Source organism: Haematobia irritans, chromosome 5 (genome assembly GCF_050003625.1).
Source record: "Haematobia irritans isolate KBUSLIRL chromosome 5, ASM5000362v1, whole genome shotgun sequence".
Lineage (NCBI taxonomy): Eukaryota > Metazoa > Arthropoda > Insecta > Diptera > Muscidae > Haematobia > Haematobia irritans.
This window is the reverse complement of record NC_134401.1, coordinates 164,971,309-164,989,360: the sequence shown is the minus strand read 5'-3', so window position 1 is coordinate 164,989,360 and position 18,052 is coordinate 164,971,309. Positions and strand designations below refer to the sequence as shown.

Here is an 18,052-nt window from a genome sequence, read left to right as displayed (position 1 = left end):
TCAAAACAATAAATAGGAAATAAAATTTTCTATAGAAATAGAATTTTCAGAATTTTTTATAGAAATAAAATGTTGACAAAATTCTTTGGTAGGATTCACTTTTTGGCGTAATTAACCCACTTTTTGGCGTAATTGCCCAATTTTATTGTCGTATTTTTCTTTGATTTTTTATGTTATTCTAATTATCCATCGTTATTATTTTTGCTTCTTCCCTAAATAGCCTCATGTCACATTGTGCCTATTCCACTTGATTCGATTTTCAAATCATTTATGTTTTTATTGGGTCTCTGTTCTGGGTTTTGGTGTCATTTGAGTGTCCATTCTCCGTTCAGTGTGCGTGTGTGTTGATCTAAGACAATAATTGTTAATTTCCCAGCAAAAAAAATGTCGCCCAAAAAGTTATGAAAATGTTCTTTTTGGATCCGGAAGTGGTGCAAAATTGACGCAGAAGCGATGAATTTAACATGGGCTTGTCATAGGACGGAAGTCCTCCATTTCAACAGCCGTTGTACTGAATTTGCATCACTTCTTTAGGTGTTATCCGAATTTAATGTTTTGGATGTAAATTAAAAAATTCTGTCATATTTTGTCAAATAAATAATTTTTATAATTTTTTATAATTTTTAATGGATTGTAATGCTTGTCGGAAATGTTTGACCTCAAATATTTTAAAAAATTCTCAATTTTTTCAGAAATTATTTAGCATTTTTTTTTTTGACAAAATTTAAATGATTTGTACCATTTTATGAATTCTTACTCTGTTTTTACCCTACACTGAAAAAAAAAGCATACTCGGTTCCAAAGATTTTGTTTTTACTTTAAAAAATTTGGTATTGATTCCGAGCCAAAGAAGCGGAGAATACAAGCAAGGATACTTTTAAGACACAATTCTCTTTTAAATTTAGGTTTTGTGTACTTGCTTTTAATTTTTCGCTTTCTCAGCTTTTTTTCTTCATATGCTACCAAAGTCCTTTAAAAACGAGTTAACGGCAACTTTTTTTCCAAATTGGGACTCGACTTCCAGTCGAAATTATGCTATGTTTGAAGTAAAAAACTTCTTTAAAATAAAGTTTTGAAAAACATGTCCTATATTTGAACTATTTTATGCTTTGTAGTCAAGATGCAAAAAGACAACAAATTTAAAGACAATTTCATTAAATTTAAAGAATTTTTCTGAATTATTAAAGTCAAGTTGGCCTTAGCCTATACATTTTTCCTTTCATGTTAAGATACCCATTTTTAAGTCAAATCACTTAATTATAAGGACAATATGAATTCATTGAAAAGTTTATCGACTTTTGTACAGGAAAATAACTTTATTTTAGAGAAATGCGTCTTCTATGCTAAGCAAAATTTGTATTCGTATTTTAAAGACATGAAATCTTTGACCTCACGACAATATTTTTTTCAGTGTATTTGAAACAAAAAAGTTAAAATTACCCATTAAAAGTATGAAAAAACCAAGTCATAAAAAATTGAATTAAAAGAACTTCCTGGGTACACCCAGAGAAGGTATATGATCACCTCAAACATGTTTTAAGAGCAAAATGTTATTTTTGGGTGGTGACCATGTAACATGGTTTTCGCAACCATGTTATTTTCTCGGAAATCATGTATTTGATTTCGGCAAGCAGGTTATATTTGACGAGAAAATCACATTTTAGTGACAAACATGTTACATGGTCACCATACAAAAATAACATTTTGCTCTTGAAACATGTTTGAGGTGATCATATTCCTTCTCTGCGTGTAGTTAATATAAAGAACATCGTTGGGAGTGCATCTTCTGGAAGTGCTTTTAAAGTTGTGCCTTTGGAAGAACTTCCAAATTTTTTTGCTGGGTTAATAAATGTCCATTGCCGAAATGCACACATTTTCATGGTATATCTGTCATTTTTAATTGTGTGTGATATTCATAGGAATTTCTAAGAAAATAAAAAATCTCACATATATGCGGATCAGTTAAATGAAGTTCCATTTAATTATATGTGATGATTTTCAATTTTTTTTTATATTTTTTATTTAATTATAAAATAAAAATATTCTATTCCCTTGAATGTAATATCCTTTCACATATGGAACTCTTTTACAGAATTTATTATTACCTCTCTTCTTGTCTGATTGCCTTCTCATGATTGCCTTCTCATCACCATGTCTGTGTGTGTGAGTGAGTGTGTGTTTGATTTGCCTCATTTCATGTGGAAATGAATGCCCTTACAGCACTTGTTGTCACTTGATAAACATGAACGTGTTCATTCGGTTTGGGAGATTCTATATGCCGCCTCTGTCTGTGTATAAACTGTTGACAACGTTAACATCGCAGCCGCTGCCGACGTGATATGTTCTATAATTATCACAATATTTTTTTTTTTTATTTTTTTATACCAAAGGAAGAATAGAACAAAAATACCACCAGCACACATACACACACCTTAAATACTGATGACGACTACGTTGATATGTTCATTGTTATTGTAATAGACTCTGATTCTTCATATACAAGAAATATTTTTTTTTTATCTACGACCACCATTGCTGACTTAGTTCTTCGCGACCATATCGTAGGTCTGTCGCACCATAATCTCATTGTCTGTATTGTGGTGTTTATATGACTGCAAATACACGCACTCACAAAAAGGTTGATAATAATGAGTGAGTTGTGCGTTTGTGCATTTATATTCTTGTATAATTTTTGCTTATTTCCCCATATCCTTTTATGGCGTAACTATTCCAACCTGTTGAATAATCATTTCAAGGAAAAATAATGAATTATGTTTGCAGATGATAAATACCAACAAATACTGTTTTTATTGAAGCTTTTGTGGAATTATTTACTTTAAGGGTTTATTGGGAGATGTTCGATATGAGGTAAAATACAAATCATATTTTAGAAGATTCATACATTAATTTAATTTCATATAAAACGTTGTCAATATTTATGACTTGTCCTATATTAGGTAAAGTGCAAGTATTTTAACTAAAAGAAGAATAATTATGTTTATTAAATTTATTATGACCATTGCAGAATTGAAAATTTTGACAAAATTTTCAATAGAAATAAGATTTTTGACAAAACTTTCTATAGAAATAAAATTTTGCAAAAATGTTCTATAGAAATAAAATTTTTACAAAATTTTCATTAGAAATAAAAATTTGCAAAATTAAATAAAACTGAAAAAATTTTCTATGGAAATATAATTTTGACAAAATTTTCTATAGAAATAAAATTTTGACAAAATTTTCTATAGAAATAAAATTTTGCCAAAATTTTCAATAGAAATAAAATTTTTGACAAAACTTTCTATAGAAATAAAATTTGCAAAAATGTTCTATAGAAATAAAAATATAAATAAATTTGAAAAAAAAAAAAAAATCTATAGAAATTAAATTTTGAAAAAAAAAAACTATAAAAATAACATTTTGACAAAATTTTCTATAGAAATTAAATTTTAAAAAAATTTTCTATAGAAATAAAATTGTGACAAAACTTTCTATAGAAATAAAATTTTGCAAAAAATGTTCTATAGAAATAAAATTTTGCAAAAATTTTCCATAGAAATAAAATTTTGACAAAATTATCTATAGAAATAAAATTTTGCAAAAATTTTCTATAGAAATTAAATTTTGAAAAAAATCTGTAGAAAATAAATTTTGAAAAAAATCTATAGAAATTACATTTTGACAACATTTTCTATAGAAATAAAATAATCAGAATAGAAATAAAATTTGTACAAAATTTTTTATAAAAATAAAACTTTGAGAAAATTTTCTATGGAAATATAATTTTGACAAAATTTTCTATAAAAATAAAATTTTAACAAAATTTTCTATAAAAATAAAATTTTAACAAAATTTTCTATAGAAACAAATTTTAGTTTGACAAAATTTTCTATGGAAATAAAACATTCAGAAAATTTTCTATGGAAATATAATTTTGACAAAATTTTCTATAGAAATAACATTTTAACAAAATTTTCTATAGAAACAAATTTTAGTTTGACAAAATTTTCTATGGAAATAAAATTTTAAAAAAATTTCCATAGAAATAAAATTTTGACAAAAGTTGTTATTGAAAAAAATTTTGCAAAAATTTTCTATAGAAATTAAATGTTGAAAAAAATATCGCAATTAAATTTAAAAAAAATTATAGAAATAAAATTTTGACAAAATTTTCTAAGAAATAAAATTTGGACAAAATTTTCTAAGAAATAAAATTTGGACAAAATTTTCTAAGAAATAAAATTTTGATAAAATTTTCTATAGAAATAAAATTTTGACAAAATTTTCTATAGAAATAAAATTTTGACAAAATTTTCTATAGAAATAAAATTTTGACAAAATTTTCTATAGAAATAAAATTTTTGAGAAAATTTTCTATAGAAATAAAATTTTGCAAAAAAATTTCCATAGAAATAAAATTTTGACAAAAGTTGCATAAAAAAAATTTTTGCAAAAATTTTGAAAAAACTGTTCTATAGAAATAAAATTTTGCAAAAATGTTCTATAGAAATAAAATTTTGCAAAAATTTTTCATAGAGTCAAAATTTTGACAAAATTTTCTATAGAAATTAAATTTTGAAAAAAAAAAAATCTATAGAAATTAAATTTTGAAAAAAATCTATAGAAACAACATTTTGACAAAATTTTCTATAGAAATAAAATTTGTACAAAATCTTCTATATAAATAAAACTTTGAGAAAATTTTCTATGGAAATATAATTTTGACAAAATTTTCTATAGAAATAAAATTTTAACAACATTTTCTATAGGAACAAATTTTAGTTTGGCAAAATTTTCTATGGAAATAGAATTTTTAAAAAATTTCCATAGAAATAAAATTTTATGAATTATGTTTGCAGATGATAAATACCAACAAATACTGTTTTTATTGAAGCTTTTGTGGAATTATTTACTTTAAGGGTTTATTGGGAGATGTTCGATATGAGGTAAAATACAAATCATATTTTAGAAGATTCATACATTAATTTAATTTCATATAAAACGTTGTCAATATTTATGACTTGTCCTATATTAGGTAGAGTGCAAGTATTTTAACTAAAAGAAGAATAATTATGTTTATTAAATTTATTATGACCATTGCAGAATTGAAAATTTTGACAAAATTTTCAATAGAAATAAGATTTTTGACAAAACTTTCTATAGAAATAAAATTTTGCAAAAATGTTCTATAGAAATAAAATTTTTACAAAATTTTCATTAGAAATAAAAATTTGCAAAATTAAATAAAACTGAAAAAATTTTCTATGGAAATATAATTTTGACAAAATTTTCTATAGAAATAAAATTTTGACAAAATTTTCTATAGAAATAAAATTTTGCCAAAATTTTCAATAGAAATAAAATTTTTGACAAAACTTTCTATAGAAATAAAATTTGCAAAAATGTTCTATAGAAATAAAAATATAAATAAATTTGAAAAAAAAAAAAAAATCTATAGAAATTAAATTTTGAAAAAAAAAAAAACTATAAAAATAACATTTTGACAAAATTTTCTATAGAAATTAAATTTTAAAAAAATTTTCTATAGAAATAAAATTGTGACAAAACTTTCTATAGAAATAAAATTTTGCAAAAAATGTTCTATAGAAATAAAATTTTGCAAAAATTTTCCATAGAAATAAAATTTTGACAAAATTATCTATAGAAATAAAATTTTGCAAAAATTTTCTATAGAAATTAAATTTTGAAAAAAATCTGTAGAAAATAAATTTTGAAAAAAATCTATAGAAATTACATTTTGACAACATTTTCTATAGAAATAAAATAATCAGAATAGAAATAAAATTTGTACAAAATTTTCTATAAAAATAAAACTTTGAGAAAATTTTCTATGGAAATATAATTTTGACAAAATTTTCTATAAAAATAAAATTTTAACAAAATTTTCTATAAAAATAAAATTTTAACAAAATTTTCTATAGAAACAAATTTTAGTTTGACAAAATTTTCTATGGAAATAAAACATTCAGAAAATTTTCTATGGAAATATAATTTTGACAAAATTTTCTATAGAAATAAAATTTTAACAAAATTTTCTATAGAAACAAATTTTAGTTTGACAAAATTTTCTATGGAAATAAAATTTTAAAAAATTTCCATAGAAATAAAATTTTGACAAAAGTTGTTATTGAAAAAAATTTTACAAAAATTTTCTATAGAAATTAAATGTTGAAAAAAATATCGCAATTAAATTTAAAAAAATTATAGAAATAAAATTTTGACAAAATTTTCTAAGAAATAAAATTTGGACAAAATTTTCTAAGAAATAAAATTTGGACAAAATTTTCTAAGAAATAAAATTTTGATAAAATTTTCTATAGAAATAAAATTTTGACAAAATTTTCTATAGAAATAAAATTTTGACAAAATTTTCTATAGAAATAAAATTTTGACAAAATTTTCTATAGAAATAAAATTTTTGAGAAAATTTTCTTTAGAAATAAAATTTTGCAAAAAAATTTCCATAGAAATAAAATTTTGACAAAAGTTGCATAAAAAAAAATTTTGCAAAAATTTTGAAAAAACTGTTCTATAGAAATAAAATTTTGCAAAAATGTTCTATAGAAATAAAATTTTGCAAAAATTTTCTATAGAAATAAAATTTTGACAAAATTTTCTATAGAAATAAAATTTTGGCAAAATTTTCTATAGAAATAAAATTTTGGCAAAATTTTCTATAGAAATAAAATTTTAACAAAATTTTCGATAGAAATACAATTTTGACAAAATTTTCTATAGATATAAAATGTTGACAACATTTCTATAGAAATAAAATTTCGACAAAATTTTATATAGAAATAAAATGTTGACAAAATTTGCTATAGAAATACAATTTTGACAAAATTTTCTATAGAAATAAAATTTTGCAAAAATTTTCTATAGAAATTAAATTTTGAAAAAAAAAATCTATAGAAAGTAAATTTTAAAAAAAAAATCTATAGAAATAACATTTTGACAAAATTTTCGATAGAAATAAAATTTTGGCAAAATTTTTACATTTTTGAAGATTGGAAAAAAAAATTATAGAAATAAAATTTTGCCAAAATTTTCTATAGAAATAAAATTTTGCAAAAATGTACTATATAAATAAAATTTTGCAAAAATTTTCGATAGAAATAACATTTTTGAGAAAATTTTCTATAGAAATAAACTTTTGAGAAAATTTTCTATTGAAATAAAATTTTGTAAATGATTGAATCATTTGTTACTATAAAACCAATTCCTCCCCATTAAATATTCTTCGTATTAATATTTTAAAGCCCTTGTTTTAAAATAGACCCTAACATCACTTATGTTAAATTCTAAACTTGTGAGAGGGAGCATTTTCACGCATACCACCACGCACCTCACTCATATTGAGTGACTATTTGATGGGCACATTACTCATACGCCTACGACAACCTTATAAATAATGTATTTTAGTCGAGTATTGGGTTTTTCCTCATATTCTATTCTATGCCATATTCGAGTCAATGGCATGTAAAGTGGCGAAAAACAAATATGGAGAAAAAGTAAAAAACCAATATAAAATCTAAATCACTCTTCAAGGACTCAAGCAAACACATGCAGAGCCTTAGCATAGACCCAATCACTCTATTTTCAGCCATTGTTAGACTATGGAGAATATTAAAAAAATCTGGCCTTCTTTTGATGTTAGACTCTAATTAAAAAAAAAATATTCTAGACCAATAGCCCAAACTAAAGTTTGACTCATACATATGCAGGCGCGTTAGCCCATGAATTTTCATTAGTTTAGAAAATCTGTGAAACGCAATAGGTACATGGGAGATGCGCGTGAGCGTGTTAGTTGGTTTGTAGGTTCTTCTTTCCTATACGTGATTGAACAACTAATGGTCTCCTAGGACATCCCACATTTATATGCTGCTGCTTTGTGTGCCTAATCAGTTGATGATGAGGGTTCTCTATTCATTATGGGATGTGTTAGGAAACGTTTGAAAATTGAAGATTTTTTTATATTTTACCAAAAACCTACACAGAAAAAATCAGGTTCAATCCAATTAAAATTCTAATTGAAATGTTTTCAATTACGAAAATGATAGTATCAATCAAAGTTTTAATTGAGCATAAAAAATACTTGATTAAAAAATAATTTCATTAGCAAGTTTTAATTATTGTTTTAATGGATTCAGTTAAAAATTTAATTGGCGTTGATTGCAAAACTCAATTAATTTGTTAGAAACGTAACTACTTTCAATCACTTTCATAACTGACTTAGTGGCAATTAATTTTTTAATTAAAAATTTAAAAAAAAAAAATCCAAAAATTTTTAACTAACTTAGTCTTTTAACTTGGATTAAAATGTTAATCGTATCAATTAACATTTTAAAACAATTTGTCTGATTCATATTGATATTGACAATAAAATGCCAGATACCAATCTACACAAGCCTGGCTATACCTTCTTCATCGCTGGCTAATATGAATTTCCATAGCCTTCAGTAGATCCACACTGGGGGGAGAGGATTAATTTTGGGTTTTATTTCTTAATGTCATGCTTTGTTAATTAATTAATTATTTATTTTTTATTTCGTTTAAAATTTTTTTATTGAAATCTATCCACTGTGCCATTCTCCTTTTATAAATCTAATGTCTGTGCCACATCAGATCATTATGTTAAACCAAAACCAAAATGTGTGATGTTTTATATTCTCTTTGAAGGGATTTTTCTTGTGTTTCCATACAAGCCTGTGCGAAACCTATTTATTGTTGTTGTTGTTGGTTTTGTTATAAAAATAGGCAGGAAGGGAGAAAAAACAGAAATCCTTGACTTGCCATTGTCACTGACTGATGGCATATTCTGAATATGTCTATGCCTTTGTATATCAAAGCAACGTAACGTAACACAAGCTATACGTTAACACTAATTATCAAAGTACCGTTAGCATAACAAACAACATTCCATCCTTGTATTGGCAGCAACAGCAGCAGCAATGTCGTCGATTTCATTCTTCATTTACACTTTACACGGGCAGTTAGAATCAATGCGGCGACAGCCGCTTAAAATACCACCGAAGGAGAGAAAGAGCTATTGTGTTTATTATTGTTATTATTATCATAGTTAATCGTTCTCCATAAACAAGTGCTCGCGTGTGTGCGTGTGTATGTGTGGGAGCCTGTGTTTGTAATATGTACTTAGCCATGTTTTGAGAATAGGGAACTGATAAGGCCATAACAAAGGCACATAGTAGAGAAAAAAAAAAAAAAAACAAACAACAAGTAAAAAGCAAAACTATAAGCTAAAATTAATAATAACAAGACCCACAACAACAAAAAACACTATTGATAACCACCATAGTAGTAAACCTACAGTGAGAGAGAGACGAGAGTAACAGAAAACCTTTCGCACCGGCATCAGTAGTCGCCACAACACCAACGCCTCCCCCTCCCTTATGGATTGTCGTCAGTGCCTGTGTTTTGTTTTTTGTGTGTGTTTTTTTCTCACCCAAACAATGTGGGATTTGTTCTGAGACCAGGAGCAAAACAAAAAAAATTGAAAGCTTCTCTCTTTTTACAATTTCACCTGTTCGGTTAGGTTAAGTGACGAGCTTTTATTTTATTATTGTTATTATTTTTTTATTGGATTTTGTTTTTTACTTTCTTGTCAAATAAGTGTAGAAGGTATTAAATTTTCCTACAAAGTTCATTCAGTGATTACCGAAAACTTGAAACGTTAGCAGTTGTGGATATTTAAATGCCGCGTTACGATTTTAAATAAATAAATCTCGGTTATATTTTGAAAAATGTAATTCAATCATTTATAGTGGAAAATTACAAAAATGAAAAATTTAATCAACATAAAGAAAAATAAAACAAAAAATCTAATGTGGTATTAAGGAAATTTTTTTTAAAGGAAATTCAAAAAAAAAAATATGATACAAAAGCCACCAGTATTTTTTTTTGAAAATTAAAAAAAAAGCTAAAAATAATAAAACAAAAAAAATAAATAAATACCAAAGAGCTAAAAATAAATAAAAATAAATCGAACTGTATCGATTGTCGCGTCATTCTTAGTACGGTCGGTTGGTTGCTTTGCAGTGAAGTGGTCCACAAATTAAAATTAAATTTTATGTAAAAATAAAACAAAACAACACAAACACAAAGAAAATACAAAAGGAAAACGAAATATAAAAGGAAATTAAGGAAAAATAGTGATAGATTTTTATAAAATAAATATAATTAAAATAAATAAAAATCTGATAAAAAATAAAATTAAAACAATCTGAATATGTGTGTTTAAAAAAATTATTACTCATCTTTTTTAAAATTTCTTAACCTTTGAGTGAGTGTATATGTGTGTGTGCGTGCGTGCTGAGCGATAACAAAATAAGTTTTTTTTCTCAAATATTTGTATAATTACCCGTTATGACTTTGAGTTTGTTATATTTAAAAAAAAAATGATTTTATCTCTTCCATAATGTAGAGATATAAAAGCAACATATAAGAATTTGTAGAGTATTAAAAAAAGTTTTGATTTTGAAAAAATGTATGCAAGAAATGATAATATTTCTATATTAAATATGAGGGAGCAACCGTGGTGCCATGGTTAGCATGCCCGCATCGCATACACAAGATCGTGGGTCCGATTCCTGCTTCGACCGAACACCAAAAAGTTTTTCAGCGGTGGATTATCCCACCTCAGTAATGCTGGTGACATTTCTGAGGGCTTCAAAGCTTATCTAAGTGGTTTCACTGCAATGTGGAACACCGTTCGTACTCGGCTATAAAAAGGAGGTCCCTTTTCTTTGAGCTTAACATGGAATTGGGCAGCACTCAGTGATAAGAGAGAAGGTCACCAATGTGGTATCACAATGGACTGAATAGTCGAAGTGAGCTTGATACATCGGGCAGCCCCTAACCTAACCTAATCTAAATGTATTCTTACCGAAATTCTCCGCCTCTTTGGCTCGGAATTAATACCAAAATCATTAGATTAAAGACAACATCTTTGGAACAGTGTTGACAATAGGTATAATATTTGCTCGTCCAAAACGCCCGCTTGTATTTCTTATCAAACTACAATTCATTTATTAATTTGTAATAAATAATATTTTGGTCGATCTGTTTTTCCCATTGTTCTGCTGGGTCCAAATATTTTGATCTTCTTTTCATCAAGTCTCTTTTGATTTTGAGCGCAAAAACCGGCTTCCCTAAAAAAAAGAAATTTTTTAGAGAGCTATCCAGCCTTAAATCTAGGCTCAATAAAATTAAAAGTAGGAAACGGGTATTATTTATCGGATTTTCATCCTCTTTGTACACTGAAAAAACAGTGAACCCACCAGGAAAGAAAATTTTAGTTAATTGTTGAAAAATTTGATTAATTGTAGAAAATTTTAACTAAACAGTATTATAAACGCAGATGTCGCTCCGATTTCGCAAAAACAAGTAAAAAATTTTCGACAAATTTGAGAAGATTTATCAGACAAAATTATTATTTTTCACTTATTAATGAAAATTTCGTAGTTTGAAGGAAAAAATTGGAGTTCAAAATTGCAAAAATGTCTTTAGTGTCATACGAAGTTCATGATGGACGCATTTTTGGTAAAATTTACAAATATTAAGGAATTCTGAACTATTTTGTGGGAGACACGAATTTAGTTCATCTTTATACTTCAATTGTGTATAATTTTTTCTTCTGCTTTAGTTAAGTTAACTTACGTACGCAAAAAATTGTTAATGGCATGGAAACTTTCTTAAAACGTAATAATTCCATGAAATAAAAGAGAATTAAATCAGCTTTAGTGAAATATAGGGTTCACTTTTTTTTGAGTGTACGATACATTTACAAAGCTAATCATTTACAAATAATTGTTTATTTTTAAAAATTCAAATTATTTACGATATTTCAAAATCCAAAATCTTTATTTTTAATTTTAATTTTAAAAAATTAATTAAAACAAGTAAGGAAAGTCTAAAGTCGGGCGGGGCCGACTATATTATACCCTGCACCACTTTGTAGATCTAAATTTTCGATACCATATCACATCCGTCAAATGTGTTGGGGGCTATATATAAAGGTTTGTCCCAAATAAAGGGTGATTTGTTAAGAGCTTGATAACTTTTTTTTAAAAAAAACGCATAAAATTTGCAAAATCTCATCGGTTCTTTATTTGAAACGTTAGATTGGTCCATGACATTTACTTTTTGAAGATAATTTCATTTAAATGTTGACCGCGGCTGCGTCTTAGGTGGTCCATTCGGAAAGTCCAATTTTGGGCAACTTTTTCGAGCATTTCGGCCGGAATAGCCCGAATTTCTTCGGAAATGTTGTCTTCCAAAGCTGGAATAGTTGCTGGCTTATTTCTGTAGACTTTAGACTTGACGTAGCCCCACAAAAAATAGTCTAAAGGCGTCAAATCGCATGATCTTGGTGGCCAACTTACCGGTCCATTTCTTGAGATGAATTGTTCTCCGAAGTTTTCCCTCAAAATGGCCATAGAATCGCGAGCTGTGTGGCATGTAGCGCTATCTTGTTGAAACCACATGTCAACCAAGTTCAGTTCTTCCATTTTTGGCAACAAAAAGTTTGTTAGCATCGAACGATAGCGATCGCCATTCACCGTAACGTTGCGTCCAACAGCATCTTTGAAAAAATACGGTCCAATGATTCCACCAGCGTACAAACCACACCAAACAGTGCATTTTTCGGGATGCATGGGCAGTTCTTGAACGGCTTCTGGTTGCTCTTCACTCCAAATGCGGCAATTTTGCTTATTTACGTAGCCATTCAACCAGAAATGAGCCTCATCGCTGAACAAAATTTGTCGATAAAAAAGCGGATTTTCTGCCAACTTTTCTAGGGCCCATTCACTGAAAATTCGACGTTGTGGCAGATCGTTCGGCTTCAGTTCTTGCACGAGCTGTATTTTATACGGTTTTACACCAAGATCTTTGCGTAAAATCTTCCATGTGGTCGAATAACACAAACCCAATTGCTGCGAACGGCGACGAATCGACATTTCACGGTCTTCAGCAACACTCTCAGAAACAGACGCAATATTCTCTTCTGTACGCACTGTACGCATTCGTGTGGTTGGTTTAATGTCCAATAAAGTAAACTGAGTGCGAAACTTGGTCACAATCGCATTAATTGTTTGCTCACTTGGTCGATTATGTAGACCATAAATCGGACGTAAAGCGCGAAACACATTTCGAACCGAACACTGATTTTGGTAATAAAATTCAATGATTTGCAAGCGTTGCTCGTTAGTAAGTGTATTCATGATGAAATGTCAAAGCATACTGAGCATCTTTCTCTTTGACACCATGTCTGAAATCCCACGTGATCTGTCAAATACTAATGCATGAAAATCCTAACCTCAAAAGAATCACCCTTTACATACATTTAAATATCACTCGATCTGGACAGAATTTGATAGACCTCTACAAAATCTATAGACTCAAAATTTAAGTTGGCTAATGCACTAGGGTGAACACAATTTTAGTAAAAAAATATTGGAAAACATTTATATCTGAAGCAATTTTAAGGAAACTTCGCAAAAGTTTATTTATGATTTATCGCTCGATATATATGTATTAGAAGTTTAGGAAAATTAGAGTCATTTTTACAACTTTTCGACTAAGCAGTGGCGATTTAACAAGGAAAATGTTGGTATTTTGACCATTTTTGTCGAAATCAGAAAAACATATATATGGGAGCTATATCTAAATCTGAACCGATTTCAATCAAATTTGGCACACATGACTATATTACTAATTGTACTCCTAGTGCAAAATTTCAACCAAATTGGGCCCAAACTCTGGCTTCTGGGGCCATATAAGTCCATATCGGGCGAAAAATATATATGGAAGCTATATCTAAATCTGAACCGATTTCAATCAAATTTGGCACACATGACTATACTACCAATTGTACTCCTTGTGAAAAATTTCAAGCTAATCGGGATAAAACTCTGGCTTCTGGGTCCATATAAGTGCATATCGGGCGAAAGATATATATGGGAGCTATATCTAAATCTGAATCGATTTCAACCAAATTTGGCACGCATAGCTACAATGCTAAATCTACTTTCTGTGCAAAATTTCAACCAAATTGGGCCAAAACTCTAGCTTTTAGGACCATATTAGTCCATATCGTGCGAAAGATATATATGGGAGCTATATCTAAATCTGAACCGATTTCAATCAAATTTTGCACACTTGACTTTACTACTAATTGTACTCCTAGTGCAAAATTTCAACCAAATTCGGCCAAAAATCTGGCTTCTGCAGCCATATAAGTCCATATCGGGCGAAAGATATATATGGGAGCTATATCTAAATCTAAACCGATTTCATCCAAAATCAATAGAGTTCTATTCTGACCCAAATTAGGAACATGTGCCAAATTTGAAGGCGATTGGACTTAAATTGCGACATAGACTTTGATCACAAAAATGTGTTCACAGACAGACGGACGGACGGACGGACGGACAGACGGACATGGTTATATCGACTCAGGGACCCACCCTGAGCATTATTGCCAAAGACACCATGTGTCTATCTCGTCTCATTCTGGGTGTTATAAACATATGCACTAACTTATAATACCCTGTTCCACAGTGTGGCGCAGGGTATAAATATGTGAAATATTTAAATCTGAAACAATTTTAAGGAAACTTCGCAAAAGTTTATTTATGATTTATCGCTCGATATATATGTATTAGAAGTTTAGGAAAATTAAAGTCATTTATACAACTTTTCGACTAAGCAGTGGCGATTTACAATGAAAATGTTGGTATTTTGACCATTTTTGCCGAAATCAGAAAAACATATATATGGGAGCTATATCTAAATCTGAACCGATTTCAAACAAATTTGGTACGCATAGCTACAATGCTAATTCTACTCCCTGTGCAAAATTTCACCTAAATCGGAGTTAAAAATTGGCCTCTCTGGTCATATGAGTGTAAATCGGGCGAAAGCTATATATGGGAGATATATCTAAATCTGAACCGATTTCAACCAAATTTGGCACGCATAGCTACAATGCTAATTCTACTCCCTGTGCAAAATTTCAATTAAATCGGAGTAAAAGATTGTCCACTGTGGTCATATGAGTGTAAATCGGGCGAACGATATATATGGGAGCTATATCTAAATCTGAACCGATTTCAATAAAATTTGGCACACTTGACTACACTACTAATTGTACTCCTAGTGCAAAATTTCAACCAAATTGGGGTAAAACTCTGGCTTCTGGGACCGTAGTAGTCCATATCGGGCGAAATATATATATATATGGGAGCTATATCTAAATCTGAACCGATTTCTTCCAAAATCAATAGGGATCTATTCTGAGCCAAAACACATACTTGTGCCAAATTTGAAGTCGATTGGACTAAGACTGCGACCTAGATTTTGATTACAAAAATGTGTTCACGGACAGACGGACATGGCTATATCGACTCAGGAGCCCACCCTGAGCATTTTTGCCAAAGACACCATGTGTCTATCTCGTCTCCTTCTGGGTGTTGCAAACATATGCACTAACTTATAATACCCTGTTCCACAGTGTGGCGCAGGGTATAAAAATGAATCCTCCAATGGTTCAAGTTCACTCTATTTTAGTTTCTGAAAATGACTATAATTTTGTTAGAATTTCGCAAATATGAGAAAGTTTCCTTGATCTATTAATTAAATATTTATATAAATTTTATTAATATTTTTATTTTATAATGGTGGCATTTTTTTCTTTATGTGAAATAAAAACAAAACAAAATATTTATTTAAATAAAATAAATCAACATACACTAATATTTATATTCACTTAATTCAAATAAGGGATATTAAAAAAATCTTATTATATATTGTTTCCATTTGGGTTTTCTTTGTTTAGCTTCCAATTCCATAGAAAACTATTGTATAAAATCTTTTGGATACAATTTTGTTTTTTCTTTTTTATTATGGAAATATTTCAACGATTTTATTGAAATCGACAGATCTTTAAATCAAAATGCCTTTCGCTCTTTGCTTTCTTTTTAACCCTTTCGATAGACTTGAATTCATGCAATTATAAAATGTAAGTGTTTGTGTGTGTGTGTGAGTCTGTGTTTCTGTCTCACGATGATGATGATCGGTGGCAGGCAAATAATTGAAAATCAATTCATGCGGCATTTAATTACTTTTAATTGACTTCCCCTGGCACTTTTGACAATTCCAGTTCATTAATCAAAGCAATCAGCTTTGAGACACAACAACAACAACAAGAATAATATCTTGCCACTATGTGGTGATGGGTAATAAGAGCATTGAACAGGGAGAGTGGGAGTGAGAGACCACCATAAGAGATGAGAGTAGGGAATGGTAGATGCTAAAAATGTCATCATGATAGAAAGTATTTTTATCTACATATTTTTTGTTTTGTTTTTTATTTCTTTGTTATTTGGGGAATTCTAACGATTTAAAGTGAGTGAAATAATGAAAAGCTACATATTTTTAGAGAGTCGTTATACGAATGAAATTCGAAAGACCCAACAAGGAAGAATATCAATTAGATTGATTCAGACAAAAAGGGGAGGGAGACATATGTGTGTGTGAAAGAGAGAGACGCTTTGCAGACACTCATAATGGGCAATTTTTTTTTTTTTCTAATACTCGTTAGTTGTGGTTAAGCAAACTCTCAAAGTCCTATTCTCTTTAACCATAGGCATACTATTTTATTCTGTAATTTATTAAATATTTTTTGATGTCCCAAAATGGGTCAATAGTCCGATTACCTTTATTTATATGGAATATTTTATTCAAAGTTAGTCCGTCCGTATCATATGAGAAATGAATAGCCCACCAAATCAACACCTGATGCCCATGAAGATTGAGCCAAAAACAAAACGAATTGAACGAATCAATCAACAAGGTAAGAGCGTGTGCTGCTGTTTACCTTTAGGCGTGCCCCATTTGTTGTTGCTGTTGTTGTTATTGTCCAAGCCAAACAAATCGTTTATTTTGTTGTCGTTTTCGTTCTCTCTCCTCTCACGCTGCCAGTCCAGTCTAATTATAGAATATCTTGTCAAATTCATTAATATTTATAGAGTGTTACCATCGTAGCTACTCGTCATTATTGTTTTATTTTATTTTTAATGCATAGGTTGTGTTGTTGGGCTTTAAAGCCACAACAAAAAAACTTTTTTATTAGCATTTTGATAAATTGTGGTCAAGAATCAGTTGGAATATTAAATGAATTTTTATGGATTTCACTTTTGTTTTTAAGGTTATCTATAGAAAAAAATCTATAGTAAAATCTAGTGACTTATTAATATTTAGTAAAAAATTGCACACAAAAAATTGTAGTAAAGTTGCAAATGTACAATTAATATAAAATTAAGTGGATTAATATAAAATTAATTATATTTATTTAAATTTAAATATAACCCAATTAATTTGTGAGTGTTATACTCGATCCACGAAATAAAGAAAGAATACATTCTATTTAATTTAATTTTATTTAACCTTTCCAAATACAAAATTCCCTTGGCAACATAAGAATAAATATTAATAATAGTTTCTAGAGACCTAAATATCTATCCATCATTAACAATGACTAATTTGAGCTTATCAACCTTGACGTAGTAAAGGTGTGAAATTATTACATTTGACATTCAACACGAAATAGGTTTATGAAATTTTTGTGTTGCTTACATTTGGCATGATATTGAATTTTTCGTTGCCGTTGCCGTTTTCATTCAACGCTATGATTTAATAGATCCAACAGATAAGATAAGATGGACGTTTAACGTTTTTAAGTGCAAAAATGCGCCTAAAAAATGTGTGAAATTTATGGGACATTTAAGATAAACATTTATCATAAAATGTTACAAAATTAATTAAAAATAATATAGGTCATATAACAAAAAAGTGAAATATTTGAAATTGACACGTGAAGTCTACACTGAACAAAATATTGTCGTGAGGTCAAAGATTTCATGTCTTTAAAATACGATTGTCAATTTTGCTTAGCATAAAAGATGTATTTCTCTAACATTTTTTCTATGTCCAAAAGTCGATAAACTTTTCA

General features: G+C 28.4%; 1 protein-coding gene across 7 annotated transcripts in view; it reads left to right on the top strand.

Moving 5' to 3' along the window:
* Pkn (serine/threonine-protein kinase N) overlaps nucleotides 1–18,052 on the top strand; it is a 209,851-nt gene that overhangs the window by 92,952 nt on the left and 98,847 nt on the right. The window contains exon 1 of one of the 7 annotated variants that reach the window (XM_075311987.1): nucleotides 9,758–9,784. The exons of 4 other annotated variants lie outside the window; for them this stretch is intronic. The gene's annotated coding sequence lies outside the window, so the exon portion shown is untranslated. Of the gene's footprint in view, nucleotides 1–9,757; nucleotides 9,785–18,052 lie in introns of those variants that run through there. 2 more of the 7 variants (XM_075311988.1, XM_075311989.1) reach the window with 2 other exon arrangements.